Below are 27,363 nucleotides of genomic sequence, written 5' to 3'. Positions count from 1 at the left end.
ATGACTGGGGTAGGCGGAGCCTAGGAGGGATCATGTGACCAGCTTTGCTGGGCTCTTTGCCATTTCCTGTTGGGGAAGAGAATATCCCACAAGTAAGGATGACGCCGTGGACCGGACACACCGTTGGAGAAAGAAATTTATCAGGTAAACATAAATTCTGTTTTTCACTGTTTTAGCAGTTTCTGTGATTGTTTTTTTCTCTTAAAGGCACAGTATCGTTTTTATTTTTTGCTTGTTCAGTTATTAAAGTGTTTTCCAAGCTTGCTGGTCTCATTACTAGTCTGTTTAAACATGTCTGACATAGAGGGAACTCATTGTTCATTATGTTTAGAAGCCATTGGTGAACCCCCTCTTAGAATGTGTACCAAATGCACTGATTTTACTATAAATTATAAAGACCATATTCTGGCTTTAAAAAATTTATCACCAGAAGAAATTGACAGGGAGGAAGTTATGCCGGCTAACTCTCCCCACGTGTCAGATTCTATAAATCCCGCTCAGTGGACACCTAGTACTTCTAGCTCGCCCATTGCGTATACCTTGCAAGACATGGTGGCAGTTATGAATCATACCCTTACAGAGGTATTATCTAAACTGCCAGGATTGCAAGGAAAGCGAGACAGCTCTGGGACTAGAATAAATACAGAGCTCTCTGACGCTTTAGTAGCTATGTCTGATACACCGTCACATTATACTGAAGCTGAAGCAGGGGAGCTTCAATCTGTGGGTGATTTTTCTGATTCAGGGAAGATACTTCACTCTGATTCTGATATGTTTACATTTAAATTTAAGCTTGAACACCTCCGCGTATTGCTCAGGGAGGTTTTAGCAACTCTGGATGACTGTGACACTATTGTAGTCCCAGAGAAATTATGTAGATTCTATAAATACTATGCAGTACCTACTTACACTGATGTTTTTCCAATCCCTAAAAGGTTTTCTGAAATTATTACTAAGGAATGGGATAGACCAGGTGTACCGTTCTCTCCCCCTCCTGTTTTTTAAAAGATGTTTCCTATAGACGCCGCTACACGGGACTTATGGCAGACGGTTACTAAGGTGGAGGGAGCAGTTTCTACTCTAGCTAAGCGTACCACTATCCCTGTCGAGGACAGTTGTGCTTTTCTAGATCCAATGGACAAAAAATTAGAGGGTTACCTTGAATAAAAATTTTTTTTTTAACAAGGGTTTATTCTCCAGCCCCTTGCATGCATTGCTCCCGTCACTGCTGCTGCGGCCTTCTGGTTTGAGTCTCTCGAAGAGGCTCTACAGGTAGAAACCCCATTGGATGATATCCTTGACAAGCTTAAAGCCCTTAAGCTAGCCAATTCATTTGTTTCTGATGCCGTTGTTCATTTGACCAAACTAACGGCTAAGAACTCAGGTTTTGCTATTCAGGCGCGTAGGGTGCTATGGCTTAAATCCTGGTCAGCTGACGTTACTTCAAAGTCTAAGCTTCTCAACATTCCCTTCAAGGGGCAGACCCTATTCGGGCCTGGGCTGAAGGAGATCATTTCTGATATTACTTGAGGAAAAGGTCATGCCCTTCCTCAGTATAGGTCCAGCAAATTAAGGACCAAACAGCCTAATTTTCGTGCCTTTCGAAATTTCAAGAGTGGTGCAGCTTCAACTTCGTCTAATACAAAACAGGAGGGAAATTTTGCCAAGTCCAAGCCGGTCTGGACACCTAACCAGGTTTGGAACAAAGGAAAGCAGGCCAAGAAGCCTGCTGCTGCCTCTAAGACAGCATGAAAGATCAGCCCCCGATCCGGTAACGGATCTAGAATGGGGCAGACTTTCTCTCTTCGCCCAGGCTTGGGCAAGACATGTCCAGGATCCCTGGGCGTTGGAAATTGTGTCTCAGGGATACCTTCTGGAATTCAAAGCTTCTTCCCCAAAAGGAAGATTTCACCTCTCACAATTATCTGCAAACCAGATAAAGAGAGAGGCATTCTTACATTGTGTTCAAGACCTCCTAGTTATGGGAGTGATCCACCCAGTTCCAAAGGAGGAACAGGGGCAAGGCTTCTATTCAAATCTGTTTTTGGTTCCCAAGAAAGAGGGAACCTTCAGACCAATCTTAGATCTCAAGATCCTAAACAAATTTCTCAGAGTTCCATCCTTCAAGATGGAGACTATTCGAACCATCCGTCCTATGATCCAGGAGGGTCAGTATATGACTAACGTGGATTTAAAGGATGCTTATCTTCAGATTCCGATACACAGAGATCATCATCGGTTTCTCAGGTTCGCCTTCCTAGACAGGCATTACCAGTTTGTGGCTCTTCCCTTTGGGTTAGCCACGGCACCAAGAATCTTTACAAAGGTTCTGGGGTCACTCTTGGCGGTCCTAAGGCCGCGGGGTATAGCAGTAGCCCCTTACCTAGACGACATTCTGATACAGGCGTCGAATTTTCAAATTGCCAAGTCCCATACGGACATTGTTCTGGCTTTCCTGAGGTCTCATGGGTGGAAAGTGAACGAAGAAAAGAGTTCTCTATCCCCTCTCACAAGAGTTTCCTTCCTGGGAACTCTGATAGATTCTGTAGAAATGAAGATTTACCTGACAGAGACCAGGTTGTCAAAACTTCTACATTTCTGCTGTGTTCTTTATTCTATTTCTCGCCCTTCGGTGGGTCAGTGTATGGAAGTAATCGGCTTAATGGTAGCGGCAATGGACATAGTGCCGTTTGCCCGTCTACATCTCAGACCGCTGCAACTCAGCATGCTCAGTCAGTGGAATGGGGATTACACAGATTTGTCCCCTCTACTAAATCTGGATCAAGAGACCAGGGATTCTCTTCTCTGGTGGCCATCTCGAGTCCATCTGTCCAAGGGTATGACCTTCCGCAGGCCAGATTGGACAATAGTAACAACAGATGCCAGCCTTCTGGGCTGGGGTGCAGTCTGGAACTCCATGAAGGCTCAGGGATCATGGACTCCGGAGGAGGCCCTCCTTCCGATAAACATTCTGGAACTAAGAGCGATATTCAACGCTCTTCAGACTTTTCACTCTTGCCATCTATCAGCTATCCATATCCCAGGAGTAGAGAACTGGGAGGCGGATTTTCTAAGTCGACAGACTTTTCATCCGGGGGAGTGGGAGCTCCATCCGGAGGTATTTGCACAATTGATTCAACTTTGGGGCAAACCAGAACTGGATCTCATGGCGTCTCGTCAGAACGCCAAGCTTCCTCGTTACGGGTCCAGGTCCAGGGATCCCAAGGCAGCACTGATAGATGCTCTAGCAGCGCCTTGGTCCTTCAACCTAGCTTATGTGTTTCTACCGTTTCCTCTGCTCCCTCGTCTGATTGCCAAGATCAAGCAGGAGAGAGCATCGGTGATTTTGATAGCACCTGCGTGGCCACGCAGGACTTGGTATGCAGATCTGGTGAACATGTCATCCTTTCCACCATGGACTCTGCCGCTGAGACAGGACCTTCTACTTCAGGGTCCTTTCAACCATTCAAATCTAATTTCTCTGCGTCTGACTGCTTGGAGATTGAACGCTTGATTTTATCAAAACGTGGTTTCTCTGAGTCGGTCATTGATACCTTAATACAGGCACGAAAGCCTGTCACCAGGAAAATCTATCATACGATATGGTGTAAATATCTTCATTGGTGTGAATCCAAGGGTTACTCTTGGAGTATGGTCAGGATTCCTAAGATATTATCCTTTCTCCAAGAAGGATTGGAGAAGGGTTTGTCAGCTAGTTCCTTAAAGGGACAGATTTCTGCTCTGTCTATTCTTTTGCACAAACGTCTGGCTGAGGTTCCAGATGTTCAGGCATTTTGTCAGGCTCTGGTTAGAATCAAGCCTGTGTTTAAACCTGTTGCTCCACCATGGAGTTTAAATTTAGTTCTTAAGGTTCTTCAAGGGGTTCCGTTTGAGCCTTTGCATTCCATAGATATTAAGCTCTTATCTTGGAAAGTTCTGTTTTTAGTAGCTATCTCCTCGGCTCGAAGAGTTTCGGAGTTATCTGCTTTACAATGTGATTCCCCTTATCTCATTTTCCATGCAGATAAGGTGGTGTTACGTACCAAACCTGGTTTTCTACCTAAGGTGGTATCTAATAAAAATATCAATCAGGAGATTGTTGTACCGTCACTGTGTCCTAATCCTTCTTCTAAGAAGGAATGTCTTTTACACAATCTTGACGTGGTTCGTGCTTTAAAGTTTTATTTACAAGCTACTAAAGATTTTCGTCAAACATCTGCATTGTTTGTTGTCTATTCTGGACAGAGGAGAGGCCAAAAGGCTTCGGCAACTTCTCTTTCTTTTTGGTTAAGGAGTATAATACGCTTAGCTTATGGGACTGCTGGCCAGCAGCCTCCTGAAAGAATTACAGCTCATTCTACTAGAGCGGTAGCTTCCCCATGGGCTTTTAAAAATGAGGCTTCTGTTGAATAGATTTGTAAGGCGGCGACTTGGTCTTCGCTTCATACTTTTTCTAAATTCTATAAATTTTATACTTTTGCTTCTTCGGAAGCTATTTTTGGGAGAAAGGTCTTACAGGCAGTGGTGCCTTCCGTTTAAGCGCCTGCCTTGTCCCTCCCTTCATCCGTGTCCTATAGCTTTGGTATTGGTATCCCACAAGTAATGGATGATCCGTGGACTGGATACACCTTACAAGAGAAAACAAAATTTATGCTTACCTGATAAATTTATTTCTCCTACATTGGTGTGTCCGGTCCACGGCTTCATCCTTACTTGTGGGAATATTCTCTTCCCTAACAGGAAATGGCAAAGAGGCACACAGCAAAAGCTGTCCATATAGTCCCTCCTCTGGCTCCGCCCCCCAGTCATTCTCTTTGCCTGCTCTGAACAAGTAGCATCTCCACGGGGATGGTAAAGAGTATGTGGTGTTAGTTGTAGTTCTTCTATCAAGAGTTTGTTATTTTAAAATAGTGCCGGTTTGTACTATTTACTCTACAACAGAAAGTGATGAAGATTTCTGTTAAAGAGGAGTGTGATTTTAGCACCAGTAACTAGAATCCATTGCTGTTACCACGCAGGACTGTTGAAACCAGAGAACTTCAGTTGGAGGTAACAGTTTGCAGACTTATCTGCTTCAGGTATGACCAGTCTCTTTTCTAACAACACATGGTAATGCTAGAAGACTGTCAGTTTTTCCCTCAGGCGACCGGTAAGCCATTTTATTAGACTAAGTAACAGATTAAAGGCTTACATTTTGGGCTCTATACTGGTTGACACTGTTGTGGGCTAAATCGATTGACTTATATCATATTCTTATGTCATTTGGAGTGTTTTATGAACTTAGAAACACTTTTGGGAACGTTATAATTATACCTGGCATTGGTTTAGACGCCTAATCTAGTCAGAAAGGCCCCTTCACTCTGGTATGCAGAGGGAGGAGGCCTCATTTTCTCCTCAGTTGCGCAGTTACTTCCAAAGGCAGTGCATGCAGCTTCATGTGAGAGGGTCCTGTGGCTAAGAAACAGACTCCGGAAGGCTTATTTCTGTGGTGAATAACCCCTAAGGAAGGTAAAAGCCGCAGCAAAGTCTGTGGCAGGGACTGTAGTGTGTCAAACCGGTTAAATTGAACAATTAGCTCCGGTTTGCTTATTTAAGGGTCTAGAAACTTCATATTTGGTGTGCAATACTTTCAAAGCATTAAGACACTGGGGTATAAATTTTATAAAGATCGGATATTGCCTTCATAGTTTTTTGAACATTCAGAAATAAAGTGTGTTCTTTTTATTATTTAAAGAGACAGTAACGGTTTTGTTTAAAATCGTTTTTATTGCATTAATAGTCTGCCTAAATCTGCCTAACATGTCTGTGCCATCAGATAGCTTATGTTCTGTGTGTATGGAGGCCAAGGTGGTTCCCCCTTTAAATGTATGCGCAAATTGTGCCATGGCGGCCAAACAAAGTAAGGACAGTACTGTCACATTTAATAAGGTTGCCCAAGATGATTCTTCAAATGAAGGTAGTGGGGATAGTTCATCATCCTCTCCTTCTGTGTCAACACCAGTTTTGCCCGTGCAGGCGATACCTAGTACATCTAGCGCGCCAATGCTTGTTACTATGCAGCAATTAACAGCAGTAATGGATAATTCTATAGCAAATCTTTTATCCAAACTGCCAGCATTTCAGAGAAAGCGTGATTGCTCAGTTTTAAATACAGAAAAGGATGAGCAAGTAGACGCTGACGATAACTTATCTGTTTTACCCTCACATCAATCTGAGTTGGCAGTGAGGGAGGGGCTGTCTGAGGGAGAAATTTCTGACTCAGGTAAAATTTATCAGCAGGCAGAACCTGATATCGTGGCATTTAAATTTAAGCTAGAACATCTCCGCACCCTGCTTAAGGAGGTACTAGCTACTCTTGATGATTGTGATTCTTTGGTAATTCCAGAGAAGTTGTGCAAATTGGACAAATTCTTAGAGATCCCAGTGCACGCTGATGCCTTTCCAATACCCAAGAGGGTAGCGGACATAGTGAATAAGGAGTGGGAGAAGCCGGGTATACCTTTTGTTCCACCTCCTATATTTAAGAAAATGTTCCCCATTGTAGACCCCAGAAGGGACGCATGGCAGACGGTCCCTAAGGTAGAGGGGGCAGTGTCAACGTTAGCAAAGCGCACAACTATTCCTATAGAGGACAGTTGCGCTTTCAAAGATCCTATGGATAAAAAATTGGAAGGATTGCTTAAAAAGATTTTTGTTCAGCAAGGTTTCCTTCTTCAACCAATTTCGTGCATTATTCCTGTCACCTCGGCGGCGTCTTTTTGGTTCGAGGAATTAGAAAGTTCGCTCCAGAAGGAGACTCCATATGATGAAGTCATGGACAGAATTCACGCACTAAAGTTGGCTAATTCCTTTATTTTGGATGCCGCTTTTCAAATGGCGAAATTAGCGGCGAAAAACTCAGGTTTTGCTATAGTGGCGCGCAGGGCGCTTTGGCTAAAATCCTGGTCGGCAGATGTGTCGTCCAAGACTAAATTACTTAATATTCCTTTCAAAGGTAAGACCCTTTTTGGGCCAGAATTGAAGGAGATTATTTCAGACCTCACTGGGGGAAAGGGCCATGCCCTCCCACAGGATAGGCCTTTCAAGGCTAAGAACAAGTCTAATTTTTGTTCCTTTCGCAATTTCAGGAACGGACCGGCTTCTAACTCTGCAGCCTCTAGACAAGAGGGTAACGCTTCCCAGCCCAAACCTGCAAAACCTGCATGGAAACCTTTGCAAGGCTGGAACAAGGGTAAACAGGCCAAGAAGCCTGCTGCTGCTACCAAGACAGCATGAAGGGGTAGCCCCCGATCCGGGACCGGATCTAGTGGGGGGCAGACTTTCTCTCTTTGCTCAGGCTTGGGCAAGAGATGTTCCGGACCCCTGGGCACTAGAAATAGTCTCTCAGGGGTATCTTCTAGAGTTCAAGGAACTTCCTCCAAGGGGAAGGTTCCACATGTCTCGCTTATCTTCAGACTAGATAAAGAGACAGGCATTCTTACATTGCGTAGGATACCTATTAAAGATGGGAGTGATAAACCCAGTTCCAACAGCGGAACAAGGTCTAGGTTTTTACTCGAACCTATTAGTAGTTCCCAAAAAAGAGGGAACTTTCAGGCCAATTCTGGATTTAAAAATTCTAAACAAATTCCTCAGAGTTCCATCTTTCAAAATGGAAACCATTCGGACGATTTTACCAACGATCCAGGAGGGTCAATATTTGACTACCGTGGACTTAAAGGATGCGTATCTGCATATCCCTATCCACAAAACTCATCATCAGTTCCTGAGGTTCGCCTTTCTGGACAAACATTACCAGTTCGTGACTCTTCCATTTGATTTAGCCACCGCTCCCAGAGTTTTCACAAAGGTGCTAGGGTCCCTTCTAGCGGCTCTAAGGCCGAGGGGCATTGCTGTAGCACCCTACCTAGACGACATTCTAATCCAAGCGTCGTCTCTTTCCAAAGCAAGGGCTCATACAGACATTGTTTTAGCCTTTCTCAGATCTCACGGGTGGAAGGTGAACATAGAAAAAAGTTCCCTGTCCCCGTCCACAAGGGTTCCCTTTCTGGGAACAATAATAGATTCTGTGGAAATGAAGATTTTCCTGACAGAGGTCAGAAAGTTAAAACTTCTAAAAACTTGTCGAGTTCTTCATTCTATTCCTCAGCCTTCCATAGCTCAGTGCATGGAAGTAATAGGACTAATGGTTGCAGCAATGGACGTGGTTCCTTTTGCTCGAATTCATTTAAGACCATTGCAGCTGTGCATGCTCAAACAGTGGAATGGGGATTATGCAGACTTGTCTCCCCAAATTCAAGTAGACCAGGTAACCAGGGACTCACTCCTCTGGTGGTTGACTCAGAATCACCTGTCTCAGGGAATGAGTTTCCGCAGACCGGAGTGGGTCATTGTCACGACCGACGCCAGCCTCTTGGGCTGGGGCGCGGTCTTGGAATCTCTGAAAGCTCAGGGTCTATGGTCTCGGGAAGAGTGTCTTCTCCCGATAAACATTTTGGAACTGAGAGCGATATTCAATGCGCTCCTGGCTTGGCCTCAATAAGCGAAGGCCAGGTTCATAAGATTTCAGTCGGACAACATGACGACTGTAGCGTACATCAATCATCAGGGGGGAACAAAGAGTTCCTTAGCGATGAGAGAGGTATCCAAGACCATCAAATGGGCGGAGGATCACTCCTGCCATCTATCTGCAATTCACATCCCAGGAGTAGACAACTGGGAGGCGGATTATCTGAGTCGTCAGACTTTCCATCCGGGGGAGTGGGAACTTCACCCGGAGGTCTTTGCCCAGTTAACCCAACTATGGGGCTCTCCAGATATGGATCTGATGGCGTCTCGTCAGAACTCCAAAGTTCCTCGCTACGGGTCCAGATCCAGGGATCCCAAGGCGGCACTAGTGGATGCATTGGTGGCGCCTTGGTCGTTCAATCTGGCTTATGTGTTTCCACCGTTCCCTCTCCTTCCCAGGCTTGTAGCCAGGATCAAACAGGAGAAGGCCTCGGTGATTCTAATAGCTCCTGCATGGCCACGCAGGACTTGGTATGCAGACCTGGTGAATATGTCATTGGTTCCACCATGGAAGCTACCTTTGAGGCAGGATCTTCTAGTACAAGGTCCATTCAGACATCCAAATCTAGTCTCTCTGCAACTGACTGCTTGGAAATTGAACGCTTGATTCTATCTAAGCGTGGGTTTTCAGATTCGGTTATAGATACTCTGGTTCAAGCCAGAAAACCGGTGACTAGGAAAATTTACCATAAGATATGGCTAAAGTATATCCGTTGGTGCGAATCCAAGGGATTTTCTTGGAGTAAAATCAAAATTCCTAGAATACTTTCCTTTCTCCAAGAGGGTTTGGATAAAGGTTTGTCAGCTAGCTCTTTAAAAGGACAGATATCTTCTCTGTCTGTTTTGTTGCACAAACGACTGGCAGCCGTGCCAGATCTGCAGGTGTTTGTACAGGCGTTAGTCAGAATCAAGCCTGTCTACAGACCTATGACTCCTCCATGGAGTCTAAACTTAGTTCTTTCAGTTCTTCAAGGGGTTCCGTTTGAACCCTTACATTCCATAGATATTAAGTTACTATCTTGGAAAGTTCTGTTTTTGGTTGCTATTTCTTCTGCTAGAAGAGTTTCTGAATTGTCTGCTTTGCAGTGTACTTCACCCTATCTGGTGTTCCATACAGATAAGGTAGTTTTACGTACCAAGCCTGGTTTTCTTCCAAAAGTGGTTTCCAACAGAAATATTAACCAGGAAATAGTTGTTCCTTCCCTGTGTCCGAATCCAGTTTCAAAGAAGGAACGTTTGTTACACAACCTAGATGTGGTCCGTGCTTTAAAATTCTATTTAGAGGCAACTAAGGTTTTCAGACAGACTTCATCCTTGTTTGTCGTTTATTCTGGTAAGAGGAGAGGGCAGAAAGCTACTGCTACCTCTCTTTCCTTTTGGCTGAAAAGCATCATCCGATTGGCTTACGAGACTGCCGGACGGCAGCCTCCTGAACGAATTACAGCTCACTCTACTAGGGCTGTGGCTTCCACATGGGCCTTCAAGAACGAGGCTTCTGTTGATCAGATCTGTAAGGCAGCGACTTGGTCTTCACTGCACACTTTTACCAAATTTTACAAATTCGATACTTTTGCTTCTTCGGAGGCTGTTTTTGGGAGAGAGGTTTTGCAAGCCGTGGTGCCTTCCGTTTAGGTTACCTGACTTATTCCCTCCCTTCATCCGTGTCCTAAAGCTTTGGTATTGGTTCCCACAAGTAAGGATGAAGCCGTGGACCGGACACACCAATGTAGGAGAAAACAGAATTTATATCTTACCTGATAAATTCCTTTCTCCTACGGTGTGTCCGGTCCTTGGCCCGCCCTGGCTTTTTGTCAGGTTTAAATTTTTTTATTTCTATACACTACAGTCACCACGGCACCCTATGGTTTCTCCTTTTTCTCCTAACCGTCGGTCGAATGACTGGGGGGCGGAGCCAGAGAAGGGACTATATGGACAGCTTTTGCTGTGTGCCTCTTTGCCATTTCCTGTTAGGGAAGAAAATATTCCCACAAGTAAGGATGAAGCCGTGGACCGGACACACCGTAGGAGAAAGGAATTTATCAGGTAAGATATAAATTCTGTTTTCTCTTGTGGTATATCCAGTCCACGGCCCGCCCTGTCATTTTAAGGCAGGTGTTTTTTATTTTTAAACTACAGTCACCACTGCACCCTATAGTTTCTCCTTTCTATTGCTTGTCTTCGGTCGAATGACTGGGGGTTGGCAGTTAGGGGAGGAGCTATATAGACAGCTGCTGTGGGTGATCCTCTTGCAGTTTCCTGTTGGGATGGAGAATATCCCACAAGTAATGGATGATCCGTGGACTGGATACACCACAAGAGAAATAAATTTATCAAGTAAGCATAAATTTTGTTTTTTCTTCCTAGCCTTCGGTCGAATGACTGGGGGGTGGAGCTAAGGGAGGAGCTATATAGAGAGCTCTGCTGTGGGTGCTCTCTTTGCCACTTCCTGTAGGGAAGGAGAATATCCCACAAGTATGGATGAATCCGTGGACTCGATACATCACAAGAGAAATAAATTTATCAGGTAAGCATAAATTAAGTTTTTCTGCGGTTCGCCTTACTAGACAAGCACTACCAGTTTTTTTGCACTTCCAGTTGGACTGGCTACGGCACCCAGAGTGTTCACTAAGGTGCTGGGATCTTTACTGACTGCGGTTCATCTTCAGGGGATTGCAGTGGCTTCTTACCTGTACAACATTCTTATTCAGGCTCCATCCTTGCCAGTAGCTCAAGACCACACACATAGAATACTTGTGTCTTCGGGTGCATGCTTGGAAGGTCAACTTGGAGAAAGGTGCCCTCCCAGCTACAACAGAAACTTTTCGAGGAACGATCATAGATTCTGTCAGTATGTGCATTTACCTCTCAGATTAGCGCAGGGAGACGCTTCATAGGACATGTTCACTGCTTCAGTCCAATCCCCATTCTTCGTGGCACAATGCATGGAGGCAGTAGATCTTATGGTTGCAGGATCAGATGCTATACCATTTGCTCGATTTCATCTGAGACCACTTCAGTTGTGAATGCTCAGACAGTGGAATGGAGTTCATTCAGATCTTTTGCAGATAGTCTACCTGGATACCCAGACAAGAGAGAGTCTTGCTTGTTGGCAATCCTCAACATCCATTCTTCTAAGGATGAGTTTCCGTAGCCTTTCCTTAACTAACGCTAATCCGTCCCGCTGGGTTGCAATATGCGGTTCTCTAAGAGCCCAAGGAATCTGTTGTCAGGAGGAAGTTTCTTTCCCAATCGATATTCTCAAGTTAAGAGCTATATATAATGCGATTCTAGTGTGGCGTCAATTGGGTTTTTTCTCACTATATCCAATTTAATTTGGATAACATCACGACCGTGGCCTACATCAACCATCAGGGAGGTGAACGGAGTACTCTGGCGATGCATGAGGTGTCTCAAATCCTGCTGTGGGTGGAAAGGAATCAATATCAAGTTTCAGCTCTGCATATCCCAGGTGTAGAGTATTGGGAAGTGGATTTACTGAACAGGCAGACTCTACACTCAAAAGGGTGGTCCCTGAATCAGGAGGTGTTTCATTCCTTCATGGGTTTCCCTGCAATCATAGTACATGGGGAGGTTTGTGAACACTTTGGTGAGGGATTGTGCACATTAGTTCCTTATTTATGTACTTTATGGGTTCTTATGTGGGGACTGTGCTTAAGAGGGGAACACTGGTTCTTGAGGGGATAACAGGATTATGTGTTTAGTTTTATTTCAACTTTCTTTAAGTGTCTTACTTTTCAGTTTGCGGCCCTTTTTATATTTTCGCCGCTCATCACTGGCACATCGCTCCTTTCCCAACTAGGGACTGTGTTCAGGAGCGCTAATATAGCCGGTCAGTGTTTTTGCTGGGGGAGTTTGGCACGCTATCTTTAGTCCAGCGAGGAGGGAGTTTTCCACTTTCAGTGTGGCTATGGTCGCATTGGTTACATTACTCCCTGTTGCTTCAGGTACCAAAGGGAGTAATTGACACTCTACAACATGAGCAGGGGGATTTATAATGGGTTTAGTACACTTTATCACCCGGATTGATGTATATTGTGTGTTAGTATACTCTTATCATCCTAATTTTTGGAACCCTTGGGGGACATGGAAAAAAAAAATGGATTTACCATCACTAAAAATAATCTGTAGTTTCATTCATCAGTTACTAAAAAAAGGGTGCTAAACTCACCCTTTCTGTGCCAGTCTGTCAGATGGGGGAGCTCGTCAAGCTCAGGGTATTTGGTTGCCACAGGAGGCTAAACTACCAATCAATATCCTGGAGCTCTTGGCGATCTTCAGGGCTCTTTTAGCCTTTTCTTAGGTCAGCTTTCTTCATTTGTTTTCAATCAGACAGTGTAACTGCGGTGGCCTACATCAACTATCTGGTGTGTACCCACAGTCTGCTGCCAATGAAGGAGGTCACTCGTATTTTGAGTTAGGTTCATTAGTGTACCATCTCAGCCATTCATATCCCAGGCGTCGACAACTGGGAGGCAGATTATCTGAGTCATTAGACGTTTCACTTAGGGGTATGGTCTCTCACCAGAGGGTTTGGAGTCTTCCTAGGTTAGACTTAATGGTATCTCACCTGAATCACAAACTTCCCCAATACAGGTCAAGGTCCAGGGATCTTCAAACTGAATTGATAGACACTCTTGACTGCTCCTTGGTTGTTTATTCTCGGCAATCCTAATAGCACCACCTTGGCCTCAGAGAACATGGTATGCTGACCTGATCCAGATGTCCAGCTCTCCTCCATCGAGGCTTCCTCAGTTTCCGGATCTGCTATTTTAAGGTCCATTCCTTTATCAAGACATATAGTCTCTCAGTTTCACTGCCTGGAGATTGAACCCATTGTCATTTCTCAGAGGGTTTTTTCGAATTCTGATTCAGGCTCGTAAGCCTGTAACCAGACAAATCTAGCCATGGAATTTCTATTTTTTTTGTGTTTAGATCAGGGTTATTCTTGGGATTCAGTTAGAATTCCCCCATATTTTAAAGTTTCTCCAGGATGGTTTAGCTAGTGTTTTGTTGGCTAGCACTCTTAAGGGGAATATTTCTGCTCTTTCTGTTCTTTTGCACAAGAAATTAGCTCGCATTGCAGATATTCAGGCGTTTGTGCAGACTCTGCTTAGAATCAGACCACCTGTTCTGCCTATTTCTCCACCTTGGATTCTAAATCTACATTTACAGTCCCCTCCTTTGGAATCTATGCATTCTTTAGATATCAAGCTGTTTTTGTTAGCCATTTCCTCATCTAGGAGAGTTTCAGAGTTATCTGCCCTTTTTTTGTGAATCTCCCTATTTGTTTTTTTTTTATCAGGACAAAGCAGTGTTGCATACTTTGCCAGGGTTTCTTCCCAAGGTGGTTTCTTCTGAGAACATTAATCAAGGGATTATTGTTCCTTTTTTATGTTCTAATCTAAAATCTCCGAAGGAGAAGTTACTGCATAATTTTGACGTGGTTAGGGATTTAAAGTTTTATTTACAAGCGACAAAAGATTTCCGTCAATCCTCTAGTTTGTTTGTTTTGTTTCTTGGTAAGTGCAGATTACAAAAGGCTTTATTCTGTTTCGTTTGATCCACAGAGTTTAACTGGAGGCGGGTCAGCAGCCTCCTTTAAGAATTATGGCTCATTCTATGAGTTTTGTTTCTACTTTCTGAGCCTTTAGGAATGAGGTTTCTATAGAACAAATTTGCATGGCTGCAACCTGGTCCTCATTGCATACATTTTACCAAATGTTATCATTTTAATTTTTTCGTCTCAGCGGAGGCTACTTTTGGAGGGAAAGTCCTTCAGGCGGTTCTACCGGGTAAATAGGTGCCTGCCTTTATTTTTTTTGTCCCACTCATTTTATAGTGGACTCCATTTCTTGGGTATTGGTTCCCAAGAGTAATAGATTTTGTGGACTCTCACCACTATAGAGAGAAATCATAATTTATGCTTACCCCCCCCCTAAAAAAAAAAAAAGGTTCTTGGTGGCTCTTTACCCTACTTTTTTCTTACTTCTTTTTTCCTATCCTTGGCTATACGTACTTCTGATAGGGAGAGGGAGGTAGGAGAGAAACTTAAAGCTCCTGTGTGGGGTGTCTTTGCCTCCTCCTTGTGGCCAGGAGATAAACTTCTCGAGTAATGGATTTCGTGGACTCTCACCACCAAGAAAGAAATTAATTAGTCAGGTAAGCATAAATTATATTTCTTTCATGTAATTGGCAAGAGTCCATGAGCTAGTGACGTATGGGATATACAATCCTACCAGGAGGGGCAAAGTTTCCCAAACCTCAAAATGCCTATAAATACACCCCGCACCACACCCACAATTCAGTTTTATAAACTTTGCCTCCTATAGAGGTGGTGAGGAGAAGTAAGTTTGTGCTTGTTTTTTTTTTTTTTTCGTCTAATGATAAGCGCTTCTAAGCATTCTGAAGCCCAATTCCTCTCAGAGCACAGTGTTTGTCAGAGTGATGAGAAGAGAGGATAGTGGGTGTAGAGGCGCAGGTCTGTGCTTTTCTGATGCTCCAATTAAAGCTGAGGAATAAAGAACTTCGCTTTTTATTTGTGTAGATCAACACCAAATAATTAGTGCAGTATACAACTTCTTCATTTAAGTAAAACATATAAACGATATGTTGAGGAATTTCTGTCTAATCCCTCCTGATGTAGGCACAACTGCAAATGATAGAATTTACACTGAAATGTGTTGTATTTAACAGTGTGTATAATGAGCAGTATGCTCACTCCGAAATAATCGGAATCCGGCTCCTCCCAAGGTGCTTATAGTAGCAATGTGAGAATTCCAAAAGGCAGCAAACAAATATTTGTTACAAAAACAAACATTTATTAAAATATGTCACTACGGATAGATAAAAAAAAAGCTCTCATAAAATGGCTCTACGCGTTTCAGCGATGAACTCGTCTTTCTCAAGAGCAGTAAAAATTGAAAGTGCTGCCCTTGGATTACACAGGTGCTTTTTATACAGGTAATCAAATGTACCTCTTCCGGTGTAACCAGAATTGGACTCACAGAAATTACAATGTCAAATACCTCCAATGTTATCCTCATCCGATTTTCTTGTATCGATAAATGCTATTACTATGTCGAATTTAGTAAGCGCAATAGCGCTGGTATAGATTTTGGACTTTAAATTTCTTAAATCGGATAAGTATAAACTTGCTTACGTAATCGTCATCTCAACCAATCAGCTTAGGTTTCAAGGAAGTTCCCTTTCGAGTCCCGTATGTTAGTGGTTCCAAATCAAGTCCGCTGCTGAGTTGCGATCACATGTTCTAGCTGTACCAATCACAGATGGTGTTTCCTTGCTTTGTTTTCTTATTGTTCGTATATCCAATAGAAAAGAGTTCTGAGTTAGCATTGTAACCAATGTAAAGTTCTTATGTGAAATCTAGAAAATGTAATAATAGTGCAAATCACTGGTGACATATTTTCACATATATTCTATACAACTTGCTTATAATACATATATTGGGGCCCATTTATCAAGCTCCGTACGGAGCTTGCGGGCCCGTGTTTCTGGCGAGTCTTCAGACTCGCCAGAAACACAAGTTATGAAGCAGCGGTCTAAAGACCGCTGCTCCATAACCCTGTCCGCCTGCTCTGAGCAGGTGGACAGGAATCGCCGGAAATCAACCGATCGAGTACGATCGGGTTGATTGACAGCTCCCTGCTGGCGGCCCATTGGCCGCGAGTCAGCAGGGGGCGGCGTTGCAATGTTAAATGCGGAGTTTAACATTGCATTCAGCGAGGTCTTGCGGACCTGATCCGCACTGTCGGATCAGGTCCGCAAGACCTTTAATAAATATGTCCCATTACGTCTATTATAACTAAGACCTTATACAATCGAATATAGTTATTTGCATTATGATATATCCTTGGCAATATTTAAATATACTATTTATCGATCATTCCCTAGTGGTTAAGAGGATTCATTTCAGAAAATGTTTATTCTCTTAAAATATATATATATATATATATATATATATATATTGATAGTAAAGACACTTGTTGAAGTGTATCCCTATTTATTTATGTGTAAAAATAGTTTTGCCAATAATTTGAATATCTGTGCTTTATTAATTATTTGTGTGTTTTTTTTATTTTTTATATTTTTTTATTGAGGTAATGACTAATTACAACAAGAAAAAAAACAGAAAATATGTCCAAATACATATCGAGCTTGAAGAATACATCTTTACAATTCCCTTATGGAAAATAAGTTTGGTCCAAAACTTTAAGATAGTGATATTACAATAGTAAGTGCCATATCTACTGGATACATATAGATAGAGGCTTTAACCAGGCAGAATAACAAGATCACCAGTAAGGGAATAATTTCTAGTGAAGGTTATAGTAGTATAACTGAAGTGTAGATCATAAGCTGTATGATATATAGGGTTTAGAGTAGTAGAAAGGAGTTGTGTGTGGAAGATGTGGGTAGCTGGGACATATAATAACGTAACCTCTTTTTATAACCTTTTACTAAGTAAAGATAAGGATGGTCCCCCTTTTACTATGGAAATCATATAGTAGTTTGTCTGTTCTAAATAAGTTGGAGTAAAATGGGGGTTAGTATGATGGTTTTATTTGGGGGGAGGGAAGTTCAGCGGACAAGAGCCGCTCTGAATAAAAGAGGGGAGGAGGGGGGAGCGGGGCCTGTTAGGGTAAGAATCTGGTGGAGCTTTTGGGTCTCTATAGCTTCCTAAAGAAATTACGTATAGGGGGATAAGTTAATATATACTGTATATTACTTAATGTGGCTGCTCAGTCAAGTGTAGAACAAATAATGTTTATAGAAGTAGAATAATGTGGGAAATGTGTTACTTATTGTAAATGTCTAAGCGTATGCAGTCTGAACTTTGAGGTTATATGGGACTTTTAGGCTTAAATTTTGCCTAGAAACAGTTTCCTGAGGTTTTCCACTTTTGTAGTATGAGTGGGAGGGGCCTATTTTAGCGCTTTTTTGCGCAGTTAAAATTACAGACTGAGATATCCAGCTTCCCTCAGAAGTTCCCTGAATACTATAGGACATCTCTGAAGGGCTCAAAGGCTTTCCAAAATCGTTTTTTGGGGAAGGTAGGGCCACAGCAGGCTGTGGCAGTTTGTTGTGACTGTTAAAAAACGTCTATATCGTTTTTTTGATCCGTTTTTTGAACTAAGGGGTTAATCATCCATTTGCAAGTGGGTGCAATGCTCTGTTAGCTTATTGCATACACTGTAAAAATTTCGTTTGATTTACTGCCTTTTTTCACTGTTTGTTTCTCTTAAAGGCACAGTACAGTTTATTACATTTGCTTGTTAACTTGATTCAAAGTGTTTTCCTAGCTTGCTAGTCTCATTGCTAGTCTGTATAAACATGTCTGACATAGAGGAAACTCCTTGTTCATTATGTTTAAAAGCCATGGTGGAACCCCCTCTTAGAATGTGTACCAAATGTACTGATTTCACTTTAAGCAATAAAGATCATATTATGTCTTTAAAAAATTTATCACCAGAGGGATCTGAAGAGGGGGAAGTTATGCCGACTAACTCTCCCCACGTGTCAGATCCTTTGACTCCCGCTCAAGGGACTCACGCTCAAATGGCGCCAAGTACATCCAGGGCGCCCATAGCGTTTACTTTACAAGACATGGCGGCAGTCATGGATAATACACTGTCAGCGGTATTAGCCAGACTACCTGTATTTAGAGGAAAGCGAGATAGCTCTGGGGTTAGACGAAATGCAGAGCATACTGACGCTTTAAGAACCATGTCTGATACTGCCTCACAATATGCAGAAGCTGAGGAAGGAGAGCTTCAGTCTGTGGGTGATGTCTCTGACTCAGGAAAGATACCTGACTCTGATATTTCTACATTTAAATTTAAGCTTGAACACCTCTGCGTGTTACTCAGGGAGGTTTTAGCTGCTCTGAATGACTGTGATACAATTGCAGTGCCAGAGAAATTGTGTAGACTGGATAAATACTATGCAGTGCCGGTGTGTACTGATGTTTTTCCAATACCTAAAAGGTTTACAGAAATTATTAATAAGGAATGGGATAGACCAGGTGTGCCGTTCTCTCCCCCTCCTATTTTTAGAAAAATGTTTCCTATAGACGCCACCACACGGGACTTATGGCAGACAGTTCCTAAGGTGGAGGGAGCAGTTTCTACTCTAGCAAAGCGTACTACTATCCCTGTCGAGGACAGTTGTGCTTTTTTAGATCCAATGGATAAAAAATTAGAAGGTTACCTTAAGAAAATATTTATTCAACAAGGTTTTATCCTACAGCCCCTTGCATGCATTGCTCCAGTCACTGCTGCTGCGGCGTTCTGGTTTGAGTTTCTGGAAGAGGCCTTACAGGTAGCGACTCCATTGGATGACATACTTGGCAAGCTTAGAGCACTTAAGCTAGCCAATTCTTTTGTTTCTGATGCCATTGTTCATTTGACTAAACTAACAGCTAAGAATTCTGGTTTTGCTATACAGGCGCGCAGGGCGCTATGGCTTAAATCATGGTCAGCTGACGTGACTTCCAAATCTAAGCTGCTTAACATTCCCTTCAAGGGGCAGACCCTATTCGGGCCTGGTTTGAAGGAGATTATTGCTGATATCACTGGAGGAAAAGGTCATGCCCTTCCTCAGGACAGGTCCAAATCAAGGGCCAAACAGTCTAATTTTCGTGCCTTTCGAAACTTCAAGGCAGCTGCGGCATCAACTTCCTCTAATGCAAAACAAGAGGGAACTGCTGCTCAGTCCAAGACGGTCTGGAGACCAAACCAGACCTGGAACAAAGGTAAGCAGGCCAAAAAGCCTGCTGCTGCCGCTAAGACAGCATGAAGGAACGGCCCCCTATCCGGTAACGGATCTAGTAGGGTGCAGACTTTCTCTCTTCGCCCAGGCATGGGCAAGGGATGTCCAGGATCCCTGGGCGTTGGAAATTATATCCCAGGGATATCTTCTGGACTTCAAAGCTTCCCCCCCAAAAGGGAGATTTCACCTTTCACAATTATCTGCAAACCAGATAAAGAGAGAGGCATTCTTACATTGTGTACGAGTCCTCCTAGTTATGGGAGTGATCCATCCAGTTCCAAAGGAGGAACAGGGAAAGGGTTTTTACTCAAATCTGTTTGTGGTCCCCAAAAAAGAGGGTACCTTCAGACCAATTTTGGATCTAAAGATCTTAAACAAATTCCTCAGAGTTCCATCATTCAAGATGGAAACTATTCGTACCATCCTACCTATGATCCAGGAGGGTCAATATATGACTACAGTGGATCTAAAGGATGCTTAGCTTCACATTCCGATACACAAAGATCATCATCGGTTTCTCAGGTTTGCCTTTCTAGACAGGCATTACCAGTTTGTAGCACTTCCCTTTGGATTAGCTACAGCCCCAAGAATCTTTACGAAGGTTCTAGGGTCGCTTCTGGCGGTCCTAAGGCCACGGGGCATAGCAGTGGCCCCTTATTTAGACGACATCCTGATACAGGCGTCAAACTTCCAAATTGCCAAGTCTCATACGGACGTAGTACTGGCATTTCTGAGGTCGCATGGGTGGAAAGTGAACGAGGAAAAGAGTTCTCTATCCCCACTCACAAGAGTTTCCTTCCTAGGGACTCTGATAGATTCTGTAGAAATGAAAATTTACCTGACGGAGTCCAGGTTATCAAAGCTTCTAAATTCCTGCCGTGTTCTCCATTCCGCGCCTGTCAGTGGCTCAGTGTATGGAAGTAATCAGCTTAATGGTAGCGGCAATGGACATAGGGCCGTTTGCCCGCCTATATCTCAGACCGCTGCAACTATGCATGCTCAGTCAGTGGAACGGGGATTACACAGATTTGTCCCCTCAACTGAATCTGGACCAAGAGACCAGGGATTCTCTTCTCTGGTGGCTATCTCGGGTCCATCTGTCCAAAGGTATGACCTTTCGCAGGCCAGATTGTACAATTGTAACAACAGATGCCAGCCTTCTAGGTTGGGGTGCAGTCTGGAACTCCCTGAAGGCTCAGGGATCGTGGACTCAGGAGGAGACTCTCCTTCCAATAAATATTCTGGAACTAAGATCGATATTCAATGCTCTTCAGGCTTGGCCTCAGTTAGCAACTCTGAGGTACATCAGATTTCAGTCGGACAACATCACGACTGTGGCTTACATCAACCATCAAGGGGGAACAAGAAGTTCCCTAGCGATGTTAGAAGTTTCAAAAATAATTCGCTGGGCAGAGATTCACTCTTGCCACCTATCAGCTATCCATATCCCAGGTGTAGAGAACTGGGAGGCGGATTTTCTAAGTCGTCGGACTTTTCATCCGGGGGAGTGGGAACTCCATCCGGAGGTGTTTGCACAATTGATTCATCGTTGGGGCAAACCAGAACTGGATCTCATGGCGTCTCGCCAGAATGCCAAGCTTCCGTGTTACGGATCCAGGTCCAGGGATCCCAAGGCAACTCTGATAGATGCTCTAGCAGCGCCCTGGTCTTTCAACCTGGCTTATGTGTTTCCACCGTTTCCTCTGCTCCCTCGACTGATTGCCAAGATCAAGCAGGAGAGAGCATCGGTGATTCTGATAGCACCTGTGTGGCCACGCAGGACCTGGTATGCAGATCTAGTGGACATGTCATCCTTTCCACCATGGACTCTGCCGCTGAGACAGGACCTTCTACTTCAGGGTCCTTTCAACCATCCAAATCTAATTTCTCTGAGACTGACTGCCTGGAGATTGAACGCTTGATTTTATCAAAGCGTGGCTTCTCCGAGTCAGTCATTGATACCTTAATACAGGCACGAAAGCCTGTCACCAGGAAAATTTACCATAAGATATGGCGTAAATATCTTTATTGGTGTGAATCCAAGGGTTACTCATGGAGTAAGGTCAGGATTCCCAGGATATTATCTTTTCTCCAAGAAGGTTTGGAAAAAGGATTGTCAGCTAGTTCCTTAAAGGGACAGATTTCTGCTCTGTCTATTCTTTCTCCAACATAGGTGTGTCCGGTCCACGGCGTCATCCTTACTTGTGGGATATTCTCTTCCCCAACAGGAAATGGCAAAGAGCCCAGCAAAGCTGGTCACATGATCCCTCCTAGGCTCCGCCTACCCCAGTCATTCTCTTTGCCGTTGTACAGGCAACATCTCCACGGAGATGGCTTAGAGTTTTTTAGTGTTTAACTGTAGTTTTTCATTATTCAATCAAGAGTTTGTTATTTTCAAATAGTGCTGGTATGTACTATTTACTCAGAAACAGAAAAGAGATGAAGAATTCTGTTTGTATGAGGAAAATGATTTTAGCAACCGTAACTAAAATCCATGGCTGTTCCACACAGGACTGTTGAGAGCAATTAACTTCAGTTGGGGGAACAGTGTGCAGTCTCTTGCTGCTTGAGGTATGACACATTCTAACAAGACGATGTAATGCTGGAAGCTGTCATTTTCCCTATGGGATCCGGTAAGCCATGTTTATTACGATCGTAAATAAGGGCTTCACAAGGGCTTATTTAGACTGTAGACTTTCTGGGCTAAATCGATTCATTATTAACACATATTTAGCCTTGAGGAATCATTTTATCTGGGTATTTTGATATAATAATATCGGCAGGCACTGTATTAGACACCTTATTTCTTAGGGGCTTTCCCAAAGCATAAGCAGAGTCTCATTTTCGCGCCGGTGTGGCGCACTTGTTTTTGAGAGGCATGGCATGCAGTCGCATGTGAGAGGAGCTCTGATACTTAGAAAAGACTTTCTGAAGGCGTCATTTGGTATCGTATTCCCCTTTGGGTTTGGTTGGGTCTCAGCAAAGCAGATACCAGGGACTGTAAAGGGGTTAAAGCTTAAAACGGCTCCGGTTCCGTTATTTTAAGGGTTAAAGCTTCCAAATTTGGTGTGCAATATTTTTAAGGCTTTAAGACACTGTGGTGAAAATTTGGTGAATTTTGAACAATTCCTTCATGTTTTTTCGCAATTGCAGTAATAAAGTGTGTTCAGTTTAAAATTTAAAGTGACAGTAACGGTTTTATTTTAAAACGTTTTTTGTACTTTCTTATCAAGTTTATGCCTGTTTAACATGTCTGAACTACCAGATAGACTGTGTTCTGAATGTGGGGAAGCCAGAATTCCTATTCATTTAAATAAATGTGATTTATGTGATAATGACAATGATGCCCAAGATGATTCCTCAAGTGAGGGGAGTAAGCATGGTACTGCATCATTCCCTCCTTCGTCTACACGAGTCTTGCCCACTCAGGAGGCCCCTAGTACATCTAGCGCGCCAATACTCCTTACTATGCAACAATTAACGGCTGTAATGGATAATTCTGTCAAAAACATTTTAGCCAAAATGAACCCTTGTCAGCGTAAGCGTGGCTGCTCTGTTTTAGTTACTGAAGAGCATGACGACGCTGATATTAATATCTCTGAAGGGCCCCTAACCCAATCTGAGGGGGCCAGGGAGGTTTTGTCTGAGGGAGAAATTACTTATTTAGGGAACATTTCTCAGCAGGCTGAATCTGATGTGATTACATTTAAATTTAAGTTGGAACATCTCCGCATTTTGCTTAAGGAGGTATTATCCACTCTGGATGATTGTGAAAATTTGGTCATCCCAGAGAAACTATGTAAAATGGACAAGTTCCTAGAGGTGCCGGGGCTCCCAGAAGCTTTTCCTATACCCAAGCGGGTGGCGGACATTGTTAATAAAGAATGGGAAAGGCCCGGTATTCCTTTCGTCCCTCCCCCCATATTTAAAAAATTGTTTCCTATGGTCGACCCCAGAAAGGACTTATGGCAGTCAGTCCCCAAGGTCGAGGGAGCGGTTTCTACTTTAAACAAACGCACCACTATACCCATAGAGGATAGTTGTGCTTTCAAAGATCCTATGGATAAAAAATTAGAAGGTTTGCTTAAAAAGATGTTTGTTCAGCAGGGTTACCTTCTACAACCCATTTCATGCATTGTCCCTGTCACTACAGCCGCATATTTCTGGTTTGATGAACTGATAAAGGTGCTCGACAGTGATTCTCCTCCTTATGAGGAGATTATGGACAGAATCAATGCTCTCAAATTGGCTAATTCTTTCACTCTAGACGCCACTTTGCAATTGGCTAGGTTAGCGGCTAAGAATTCTGGGTTTGCTATTGTGGCGCGCAGAGCGCTTTGGTTGAAATCTTGGTCGGCTGATGCGTCTTCCAAGAACAAGCTACTAAACATTCCTTTCAAGGGGAAAACGCTGTTTGGTCCTGACTTGAAAGAGATTATCTCTGATATCACTGGGGGTAAGGGCCACGCCCTTCCTCAGGATCGGCCTTTCAAGGCAAAAAATAGACCTAATTTTCGTCCCTTTCGTAAAAACGGACCAGCCCAAAGTGCTACGTCCTCTAAGCAAGAGGGTAATACTTCTCAGGCCAAGCCAGCTTGGAGACCAATGCAAGGCTGGAACAAGGGAAAGCAGGCCAAGAAACCTGCCACTGCTACCAAGACAGCATGAAATATTGGCCCCCGATCCGGGACCGGATCTGGTGGGGGGCAGACTCTCTCTCTTCGCTCAGGCTTGGGCAAGAGATGTTCTGGATCCTTGGGCGCTAGAAATAGTCTCCCAGGGTTATCTTCTGGAATTCAAGGGACTTCCCCCAAGGGGGAGGTTCCACAGGTCTCAGTTGTCTTCAGACCACATAAAAAGACAGGCGTTCTTACATTGTGTAGAAGACCTGTTAAAAATGGGAGTGATTCATCCTGTTCCATCAAGAGAACAAGGGATGGGGTTCTACTCCAATCTGTTCATAGTTCCCAAAAAAGAGGGAACGTTCAGACCAATCTTAGATCTCAAGATCTTAAACAAATTTCTCAAGGTCCCATCGTTCAAGATGGAAACCATTCGAACTATCCTTCCTTCCATCCAGGAAGGTCAATTCATGACCACGGTGGATTTAAAGGATGCGTATCTACATATTCCTATCCACAAGGAACATCATCGGTTCCTAAGGTTTGCATTCCTGGACAAACATTACCAGTTTGTGGCGCTTCCTTTCGGATTAGCCACTGCTCCAAGGATTTTCACAAAGGTACTAGGGTCCCTTCTAGCGGTGCTAAGACCAAGGGGCATTGCAGTAGTACCCTACCTGGACGACATTCTGATTCAAGCGTCGTCCCTCCCTCGAGCAAAGGCTCACACGGACATCGTCCTGGCCTTTCTCAGATCTCACGGCTGGAAAGTGAACGTGGAAAAGAGTTCTCTATCCCCGTCAACAAGGGTTCCCTTCTTGGGAACAATTATAGACTCCTCAGAAATGAGGATTTTTCTAACAGAGGCCAGAAAAACAAAACTTCTGGACTCTTGTCGGATACTTCATTCCTTTCCTCTTCCTTCCGTAGCTCAGTGCATGGAAGTGATCGGGTTGATGGTAGCGGCAATGGACATAGTTCCTTTTGCGCGCATTCATCTAAGACCATTACAACTGTGCATGCTCAGTCAGTGGAATGGGGACTATACAGACTTGTCTCCAAAGATACAAGTAAATCAGAGGACCAGAGACTCACTCCGTTGGTGGCTGTCCCTGGACAACCTGTCACAAGGGATGACATTCCGCAGACCAGAGTGGGTCATTGTCACGACCGACGCCAGTCTGATGGGCTGGGGCGCGGTCTGGGGATCCCTGAAAGCTCAGGGTCTTTGGTCTCGGGAAGAATCTCTTCTACCGATAAATATTCTGGAACTGAGAGCGATATTCAATGCTCTCAAGGCTTGGCCTCAGCTAGCGAGGACCAAGTTCATACGGTTTCAATCAGACAACATGACGACTGTTGCGTACATCAACCATCAGGGGGGAACAAGGAGTTCCCTAGCGATGGAAGAAGTGACCAAGATTATTCTATGGGCGGAGTCTCACTCCTGCCACCTGTCTGCTATCCACATCCCGGGAGTGGAAAATTGGGAAGCGGATTTTCTGAGTCGTCAGACATTGCATCCGGGGGAGTGGGAACTCCATCCGGAAATCTTTGCCCAAGTCACTCAGCTGTGGGGCATTCCAGACATGGATCTAATGGCCTCTCGTCAGAACTTCAAAGTTCCCTGTTACGGGTCCAGATCCAGGGATCCCAAGGCGGCTCTAGTGGATGCACTAGTAGCACCTTGGACCTTCAAACTAGCTTATGTGTTCCCGCCGTTTCCTCTCATCCCCAGGCTGGTAGCCAGGATCAATCAGGAGAGGGCGTCGGTGATCTTGATAGCTCCTGCGTGGCCACGCAGGACTTGGTATGCAGATCTGGTGAATATGTCATCGGCTCCACCTTGGAAGCTACCTTTGAGACGAGACCACCTTGTTCAGGGTCCGTTCGAACATCCGAATCTGGTTTCACTCCAGCTGACTGCCTGGAGATTGAACGCTTGATTTTATCGAAGCGAGGTTTCTCAGATTCTGTTATCGATACTCTTGTTCAGGCCAGAAAGCCTGTAACTAGAAAGATTTACCACAAAATTTGGAAAAAATATATCTGTTGGTGTGAATCTAAAGGATTCCCTTGGGACAAGGTTAAGATTCCTAGGATTCTATCCTTCCTTCAAGAAGGATTGGAAAAAGGATTATCGGCAAGTTCCCTGAAGGGACAGATTTCTGCCTTGTCGGTGTTACTTCACAAAAAGCTGGCAGCTGTGCCAGATGTTCAAGCCTTTGTTCAGGCTCTGGTTAGAATCAAGCCTGTTTACAAACCTTTGACTCCTCCTTGGAGTCTCAATTTAGTTCTTTCAGTTCTTCAGGGGGTTCCGTTTGAACCCTTACATTCCGTTGATATTAAGTTATTATCTTGGAAAGTTTTGTTTTTAGTTGCAATTTCTTCTGCTAGAAGAGTTTCAGAATTATCTGCTCTGCAGTGTTCCCCTCCTTATCTGGTGTTCCATGCAGATAAGGTGGTTTTACGTACTAAACCTGGTTTTCTTCCAAAAGTTGTTTCTAACAAAAACATTAACCAGGAGATTATCGTACCTTCTCTGTGTCCGAAACCAGTTTCAAAGAAGGAACGTTTGTTGCACAATTTGGATGTTGTTCGCGCTCTAAAATTCTATTTAGATGCTACAAAGGATTTTAGACAAACATCTTCCTTGTTTGTTGTTTATTCAGGTAAAAGGAGAGGTCAAAAAGCAACTTCTACCTCTCTCTCTTTTTGGATTAAAAGCATCATCAGATTGGCTTACGAGACTGCCGGACGGCAGCCTCCCGAAAGAATCACAGCTCATTCCACTAGGGCTGTGGCTTCCACATGGGCCTTCAAGAACGAGGCTTCTGTTGATCAGATATGTAGGGCAGCGACTTGGTCTTCACTGCACACTTTTACCAAATTTTACAAGTTTGATACTTTTGCTTCTTCTGAGGCTATTTTTGGGAGAAAGGTTTTGCAAGCCGTGGTGCCTTCCATTTAGGTGACCTGATTTGCTCCCTCCCTTCATCCGTGTCCTAAAGCTTTGGTATTGGTTCCCACAAGTAAGGATGACGCCGTGGACCGGACACACCTATGTTGGAGAAAACAGAATTTATGTTTACCTGATAAATTTCTTTCTCCAACGGTGTGTCCGGTCCACGGCCCGCCCTGGTTTTTTTAATCAGGTCTGATAATTTATTTTCTTTAACTACAGTCACCACGGTACCATATGGTTTCTCCTATGCAAATATTCCTCCTTAACGTCGGTCGAATGACTGGGGTAGGCGGAGCCTAGGAGGGATCATGTGACCAGCTTTGCTGGGCTCTTTGCCATTTCCTGTTGGGGAAGAGAATATCCCACAAGTAAGGATGACGCCGTGGACCGGACACACCG

General features: G+C 43.8%; 1 protein-coding gene across 1 annotated transcript in view; it reads left to right on the top strand.

The window, feature by feature from the left end:
- SKA3 (spindle and kinetochore associated complex subunit 3) overlaps positions 1 to 27,363 on the top strand; it is a 668,958-nt gene that overhangs the window by 210,125 nt on the left and 431,470 nt on the right. The window lies entirely within an intron of this gene.

This window comes from Bombina bombina, chromosome 3 (assembly GCF_027579735.1).
Source record: "Bombina bombina isolate aBomBom1 chromosome 3, aBomBom1.pri, whole genome shotgun sequence".
Taxonomy (NCBI): Eukaryota; Metazoa; Chordata; class Amphibia; order Anura; family Bombinatoridae; genus Bombina; species Bombina bombina.
The sequence above is the reverse complement of the archived record's forward strand: the minus strand, read 5'-3'. Positions and strand labels throughout refer to the sequence as shown.